Source organism: Carlito syrichta, unplaced genomic scaffold (assembly GCF_000164805.1).
Source record: "Carlito syrichta isolate Samal-C Ts95f unplaced genomic scaffold, Tarsius_syrichta-2.0.1 Scaffold308187, whole genome shotgun sequence".
NCBI classification, from domain to species: domain Eukaryota; kingdom Metazoa; phylum Chordata; class Mammalia; order Primates; family Tarsiidae; genus Carlito; species Carlito syrichta.
In genome coordinates this window covers 641323-648427 of record NW_007252283.1, presented here as the reverse complement: position 1 = coordinate 648427, position 7105 = coordinate 641323, and the positions used below count along the sequence as shown (strand labels likewise).

The 7105-nt window shown below is 42.8% G+C and overlaps 1 protein-coding gene across 4 annotated transcripts in view; it reads left to right on the top strand.

Annotated features, from left to right (window-relative positions):
• NEDD4L (neural precursor cell expressed, developmentally down-regulated 4-like, E3 ubiquitin protein ligase) overlaps positions 1-7105 on the top strand; it is a 160729-nt gene that overhangs the window by 1532 nt on the left and 152092 nt on the right. For all 4 annotated transcript variants that reach the window (XM_021716122.1, XM_021716120.1, XM_008065199.2 and 1 more), the window contains exons 2-3: positions 1078-1116; positions 3531-3584. The gene's annotated coding sequence lies outside the window, so the exon portion shown is untranslated. The remainder of the gene's footprint in view (positions 1-1077; positions 1117-3530; positions 3585-7105) is intronic.

The following is a 7105-nucleotide window of genomic DNA, read 5'->3' as shown; positions in this document are numbered from 1 at the left end:
TCCAGCCGGGCCCCGGCTCCTGCCGGCCGGTCGCCGAGCGGGAAGCCCCAGCGTCCCGGGTCCCTGGTTTCCGGATGCCCGCGCGGTGTCGTGCGCGTCCCGGGCCTCGAGTGTTTTGTGCTGCGCCGTGTTGATGTTTTCGGTTGGGGTTTGTCTTTCTGCTGCTCCCCGAGCTGGTGTGTTTGCAGGACACAGATGGATGAGGGCGAAGTGCCTTTGGGCTGAAAGGTCCCTACAGCTGTGAGTGAGGCGGTGGTCTTTCGGCCTCAGGTTTTGGCGTGATCATCTCACGAGCCGGGCGGGTTTAAGAGCGCTGTGTGCGCGCAGGTGCACCAACGTGGGTCGAGAAGGCACGCCTCGTCTGAGTTTTGAAGCCTCCTTGAGCAGTCTGTCCCTCCTCCATGCTGGGGACAGACGTGTGCTTCCATGTTCTTCCAAGATGTGTCTTGCCACAGACCGAGAGAGAGATGAATGGATGGTTGAATGGGGAGTGTCGAAGGATAAGCAGACAAATGTTTTTAGCCTCGTTATTTGGGGGGAGGGGACTCTCGGTTTGTAACTGGCATCTTTTTCCTTATAGGATCTGAGCCTCGGTATTATTCTCTGTAAAATGTTTTTCGGATGTCAATACTTATATACATCGCGAATACGTTCAGCCTTTCCCACCTACTTCTTGGTTCTCCAAAACAGATTTGCAGCGAATAGTGGAAGCCAACAAAAGTACATTTCCTTCTCGATAGACTGATCATATCAATGCACGTTTCTTGTAGGAAATTTGACTATTTTCACGACAACCCTCTGTATGTCCCTGATGTTTTGCCTTCTGGTGATAGCGTGCAATTTATGGTTTCATGTCTAGGAACCACCTTTCATAAATATACTCCCTCCCCCTCTGGTTTGGTTTATAGGATCATCTCAAATACTTTATCAAATGCTTCTTTTCTTGCCAGTTTGAAAATCTCTCAGCTTTTTTTTAATCAAGAAAAATGTTTAAGCAAATATGTAGACTATATTGTACTAGAAACTGTTAATGATTCAATGACTGTAAAAGATATTACAAGATAATTTTTCTTCCAGACGCTGAACCCGAAATGGAATGAAGAATTTTATTTTAGAGTAAGTTTTTCAGTTTTTTGGGTGGGCGGTAATAGTTCTTATTGATATCTAGATCAATATACTGTCACAATAGATTTGTTTTGAAATTCCTTTTAGGATGAAAATGGTTAGATAGCCTCCTAATGTGCCTCAAATTTTGAAAGACTATGAGTAGTGGTCATAAAAAATCTGGACTTGTTTTATCTGGGAATGTTTTGGGGAAACAAAAACAAAGTTATCCAAATACCATATTCTGTCTTTTCCATTTAAACTTTAAAAGATAAAACATAATTTAAAATGATGGGTTAATTAATGCTATGAGACGTGAGTTATGAATTATTTTAGAGTAAAACATAAAGGCAACATGACTAAAAAGAAGCATGAAATTTCCAATTGTGTTCCAGTTAGAAGGAAAATGTTTGTAATTCAGATATTTAGTGCATATATATGTGTGTGTCATATAAAATTACTTCTGGAATCTAAATACAACTGAATTCCATAAAATTTCCCCAACCTTTTAATTTAATATTTAATAGCTGTGGAAGTGACTGAATTCTGTGCCTTAGAGATTTCTATTTAATGAAACGTTGTGGTTGTTGCTGGGTTTTGTTACTGAAACTTTGGAATTATTAACCTGCCCAGCTTTAATTGCAAAAAAGGGGCTTTCTCTTCAAAATGAAGGTATTTTTATTATATAACTATGATCTTAAAAACTGATTGCATCCAGAGATGCTGCATACTAGGTCTTTCGATTAGTGCTGATTCCCAGAGAACATTATTGCCATCATAGCCATTATAACTGATCCTGATTTCTTTTTTTCAACCACGATATAATTTTTTTGTGCTCCAAACTTAGACTACTGTGTTCGGCATCTGTTTTCTATTATGTTCAGGGCTGAAATGTGGCACTGACATTTTAATACCTGGTGAGGTCCTATGCACGACCTTCCCCAGACGTATTTTAATTACCCCCGGAGGACTGGAAAGTTAATGGGTGCTGATAGGTGCTGTCAGCCCTTACTTGGCTCTCAATTGTAGCTTTTGCCTAGTGAAACTCCAAATTATTGACACTCCTTTCCGTTGAATATTTTGGCCACAGTTATGCCAAGTTTAGTACATCCAAAACTTTTTTCAACTAATCTTGGCTATAGGCATATCGAAGTTCTATTTTTATTGTTCTTGCTGTTGTGTTTTTTTAAAGTCTTTGGGTTAATTCATTGCACAAATCTTTACTGAGTGCCTACCGTGCGCCAGTTCCTGCCTGTGGCCTGTGGGTGCATTCATCGGACAGCAGCGCAACCCTTCCCAGTACTTGTACACAGACAGCAAGCCTGCAGCCCGTCTGCTTGCTCTGTCGTTTGGCTGTAGGCTGTCCGAACAGCAAGAAGCACAGGTCAAGCTCTCGGTCATGGAGCAGCCCTGGCCTAGTCTCAGGAAACCTGGGTTGCCTCTCTGGCTTTCCCATTTACAGCCCTTGTGACCCATAAAAGCCCCCTGAGGACTCCAAGTCTCCCTGGGTTCCTTATCGCTCACATGGGAGAGAAAAGTCCTTACTTGGTAGGGTGGTTGTAAGGATTTACATGTGATGTTGCAAATGAGAACCGTGTCACGCATGTGGCTGGTGCTTAGCAAATGATACCAGAGTCTGAAAGATGATACAGGCCGTTTTGGTGAGGTTTTGGTAAAGGGAAGGAAAGAAAAGCAAAAAGACACGGAAAGCCCCGAAGCTCTGACATTGACCCCACATTGCTGGCCTTGGGGACATCTTTTATTTCTGGGTTTCTCTCATGAGTCCCAGCCTAGGCACTGCAGGCAGGCAAGCCATACCTCATACAGCTCCCGGTTCCCCTACAAGCTAGCTGTGGCTCTTGGGTAAGCCACGTCACCCTCAGGGTCTGGGTTCCTCATTTGTAAAATTGGGGTGTTAGTTACACATCATAGGATTGCTGTGAGTATTAAATGAGATCTTGTATCATTGATATTTAACAATAAAGACAGTGCCTAAGAAGGCACACAGTTAGTTGTAAACAGCTGCTATTACTCTTGTCTTGATTATTTTTGTCATTACTTTTAGTATTATTAGACCTAAGAGATTTCCTCAGGCATAGACCTTTTGGTCTACGGGCATGATAATACCTTCTTGTAAAGGAAAGCAAGAACTCTTTGAAGCTATTTAGAATTGTCACTTCTTATTTTAGAAAACCAGCTAAGAGCCTTTTCTTCTTTTAATATGTCTAAATTAGAGGCAGAAAAATATAGAAATCAATAGCCGAAAATTTGACTTAGTAGACATAGAACTTCCCAAAGAGTAGGTTAATTGTTCATATTATACAATTGAGTTGGATACGCTATAAAGCAGTATTTCATTCTGTTTTTTATTTCATTGTTCAAATGATTCCTATCTACTTTTAAAATAGTATTTATCTCCCTTATAGGTAAACCCATCTAATCACAGACTCCTGTTTGAAGTATTTGATGAAAACAGACTGGTAAGTGAATACCTGTATTTTAATTTCACTTCATTTTTTATAAGCTGAGTTTTTAAGAGTGGTATCTTTAAAACTCAGTATTTATGCTGTACTTATGACAGTATATATGCCCCAAGAGAAGACTATTTTTGTCCCAATACCAGTGTGGTGTTCATAATTCTAACAAATGCTGTCGTGTTGCTAGGATAGAAAATGTATTTGTGTATGTGTGCATTTTTATCGCTGTTAATGAAAGTCACTGGTGATAATATCATCCGTATGCTTATGCTCTAGTGTTGGAAATACAGAATTATAGGCAAATCCGTGAAGAGGTCATCAGGCATGTAAACAGACTTTGCCGGGTTTTTAAATATGGGCCAGACTACAATACTGTGATGTATTCAACAGCCAATCTATGGTGACTCTTTCAAGGGACATAAAAATCTAATTAACAGTAGGTAGCAAAAAGATGAACCTACACTGAGCAGGTAAAATTAAGCTGTATTCTAAAACTGGTTTCTTTCTCAAGGGAGAGCCTTAGAAAGCACCTTTAAAAAAACCAAAGGTATATCTGAGGCATATAACTGATATAAACTTACATTGTTGTATACAGATTAATATATATGTTTACAAAGGTTGATATATACATTACTGATGTAACTAATATCTAATTCATGAAATGGAATTTTAGAAGCATATTTGGCTTTCTTAGATAGAACATATACATCAAATACCTGTGAACCAGGTGGTCAGCTATGCAAATGAACATTATGGCGTTAAGTCCTGAAAGAACCCTCCAAAGTAGTATTATAACTCTGTGCAGTCGGCTTTACTTAGATTTACCTTCCCTGGAACTTAGGTATTTTGATGAGTTAAAAGGAGTGTTTTTATGAACACTTCCTTCCTTGGAATTCAGTTGAAACTCCAGATTTTTTAGTGGCTTCAGGTTAAGAGACTATCTGATCTGGGCAAGCCTTATACAGCAACTCATTTAACTCTCTGTCCTTAGAGATGAGAGAACCCTGGTTTAGAGCCTTTATATAGTTTTGACATGGAAGTGCCCGGGTCCAACCGCTGGTCTCAGTCCACTGGGGGTTAACAGCTAGGTCTGTCATTCTTATGATAGAATTTGGGAATGTATTTCATCTCACAGGCTTGGCAGTCTTCTCCAAAATAAAAGAACGAATAGATTCTGGCCTACCATCCTAATATCTATTCTATTAAAAATATGAGATCTTGGTGGCTTTGCATTGAACTTGACATTTTTTGTTGCTTGGGTGATAATTAGTAGTTATGGAATAACTATTAATAAGTCATGTTTGTTGTTTGCATGAAGTTATTTTCTTTTTAGATGGAATGAGAGCGTCTGTGGAGAATGCAGTTCTGGTCTCTCCATCTCTTATGCAGTAAAGACTATGAATCAGGCAGGATTCAGTAATACAGTAGTAAGTTCCTGGAGACTTGGACACATCCATAGACGACGCCTATTCTTTGATTTATTGAGTATAATAACCCTTCTTTAAGGTGAAGAAAGAGTCACATTTGAGGAAAAGTTGACTCTTTCGTGTAATGTGTTTCAGTTCATTATTTAATTTTCTTAAGAGCAATTCATATCTGAAGTAATGACTGTAGTTGAGAGGACCTGGCCAAGGGTCCAGACTCTACTTTCAAACCGAAATGGGCTTTGAATGCAGAGCTTCTTTAAAATCCGGTGCGAATACAAACTGTAACTGAAAATGGTGTTTTATAACACTGATACCTAGCTTTGCCCCCAGCTGTGTACAGTGCTGTTGCTATGTAAAGAATGTGACTGCTGCTGGTTTCTTCTTTGTTAGCTGTTAATCCAGCAAAGACCATACATGACTATGGTAGGACTTGGAAGTTTCAGCATTAAAGCAACATAGCTTCCATTACCCTCCTAGAGTTTATTTTTTGGTGTTTCAAACACGTGCTTTTAGAAAACAGGTTTAGACGTATGTCAACACAGGGTTAATCCTGCACTGTGGATTCCAGAGCTGCTGACGAAGTCATGCTTTGCAGATTTTAAAATAAACTTTTTGTCACTCTTTGCAGCTTGGGTATTTTCCTCTCGTTTATTTTTTTTTTTTTTAACTCCCTTCTAAATAAACCTCTGTGATAAATAACTGATGTTTCTGGATCATAGAGAATAGTTTAAAACACACAGAATTATTTCCTAGTTAAGTATAAATCCGATGGCAGGTTTTTGAATGCACACTTTTATTTCTTGGGTCTTTTATGGCTTCGTGCCAACAGCAGGGATCCACATTTGTATCCCAACTAGGGTCGCGTTGCTGACTTCTTGCTGGAAAACGGTCAGCTCCAGGCAGCATTTTTCTGCATGGTATTTAAGTTAAATTATTATAAATCATTACAGAAACCATATGCACACCCTTCCATTTTCCTGCCCGTTTGTGTGGGTGTGTGTGTGTGTGTGTGTGTGTGTGTGGTGGTTTTCTTTCCTGCTTGGCACGTGAAAGAGAATGTTTTCCCCAGCTGGGTTTCTTTTCTCTGGTACTTCCTAACAGTCATATGTGACCGACACACGCATACACCTTTGAAGTGAAAAATGCTTTGGTAGCAGGAGGTGGTCTCACAGGCAGCTGGCTGTGCAGTAAGTTGTGGCCCTCCGCGTCCCCACTTAGCTGTTTCGTTCCTTGTAGATCATGGTCTCAAGGGACACTGATTCTCCGGGCTGTGTAATCGCATTTATCGTACGGTTGAGGAGTTTGCATTCCGTCATGGTCGGGCAGTGATGTCATAAATAACAGAAACATGGCACCGGATGCTTGGGGCCGGGTTTGCCCGGCAGCCAAGGCGTGTTTTGCTTGTCATTACTCCGTGTGGTGGCGAGGTGGGAGAAGGAGCGTGTGCGTGTGGCCAGTGCCAGGTCCCTCGCCCTGGCTGGAGAGAGTGCCAGCTCTGCTCGCGTGGGGGGGGAAGGTCCTGCGAACGTGATGTGGTTCGGATGGCTCGCGGCGTGGCTTGCAGCGTTCGCTGCCCTCGTCAGCTGTGAGAGCTCCCCGCTGGGGCCGCTCCTTCCTGATGGAAAAGCAGCAGCTGGGAAGGTGCTGTTTCAGGCTCTCGCTGTTGGAAAAAAATGAGGGCGCGAGGGGGGACACGCCGCTGAGGCCGCAAGCTGGCATTGGAGGGGGAGCGCGCGGTCATGTGGTCCTGGCCACCCTACCCCCTGCCCAGCGCGGATGAGAGCGGTTTGCTCTCATCCAATCATGCCTGGAATGCCGCTGGCCACTGGGGCTATTTCTGCTATCTGTCGCGCCCGGTGCCGCAGTGCCGACGGTTTGGCAGATGGGACACTTTTTCTTGGAGCCGGTGCCTTCGGCGTCGGACTTCTCTCGCCCTCGCCCTCCCGGCCCCCCTGGTCACCATGGCCCATCGGCTTCGGTTTCATTTTGGCTCCGGGCGCAGCCACACGGCCCCCGAGTCCGAGGTCCTAGGCCAGGCGAGCGAAGACGGCCTCTGCATGGCCTTCCGCAGCCTGCCGCGGCGCGGCGGCGCGCACC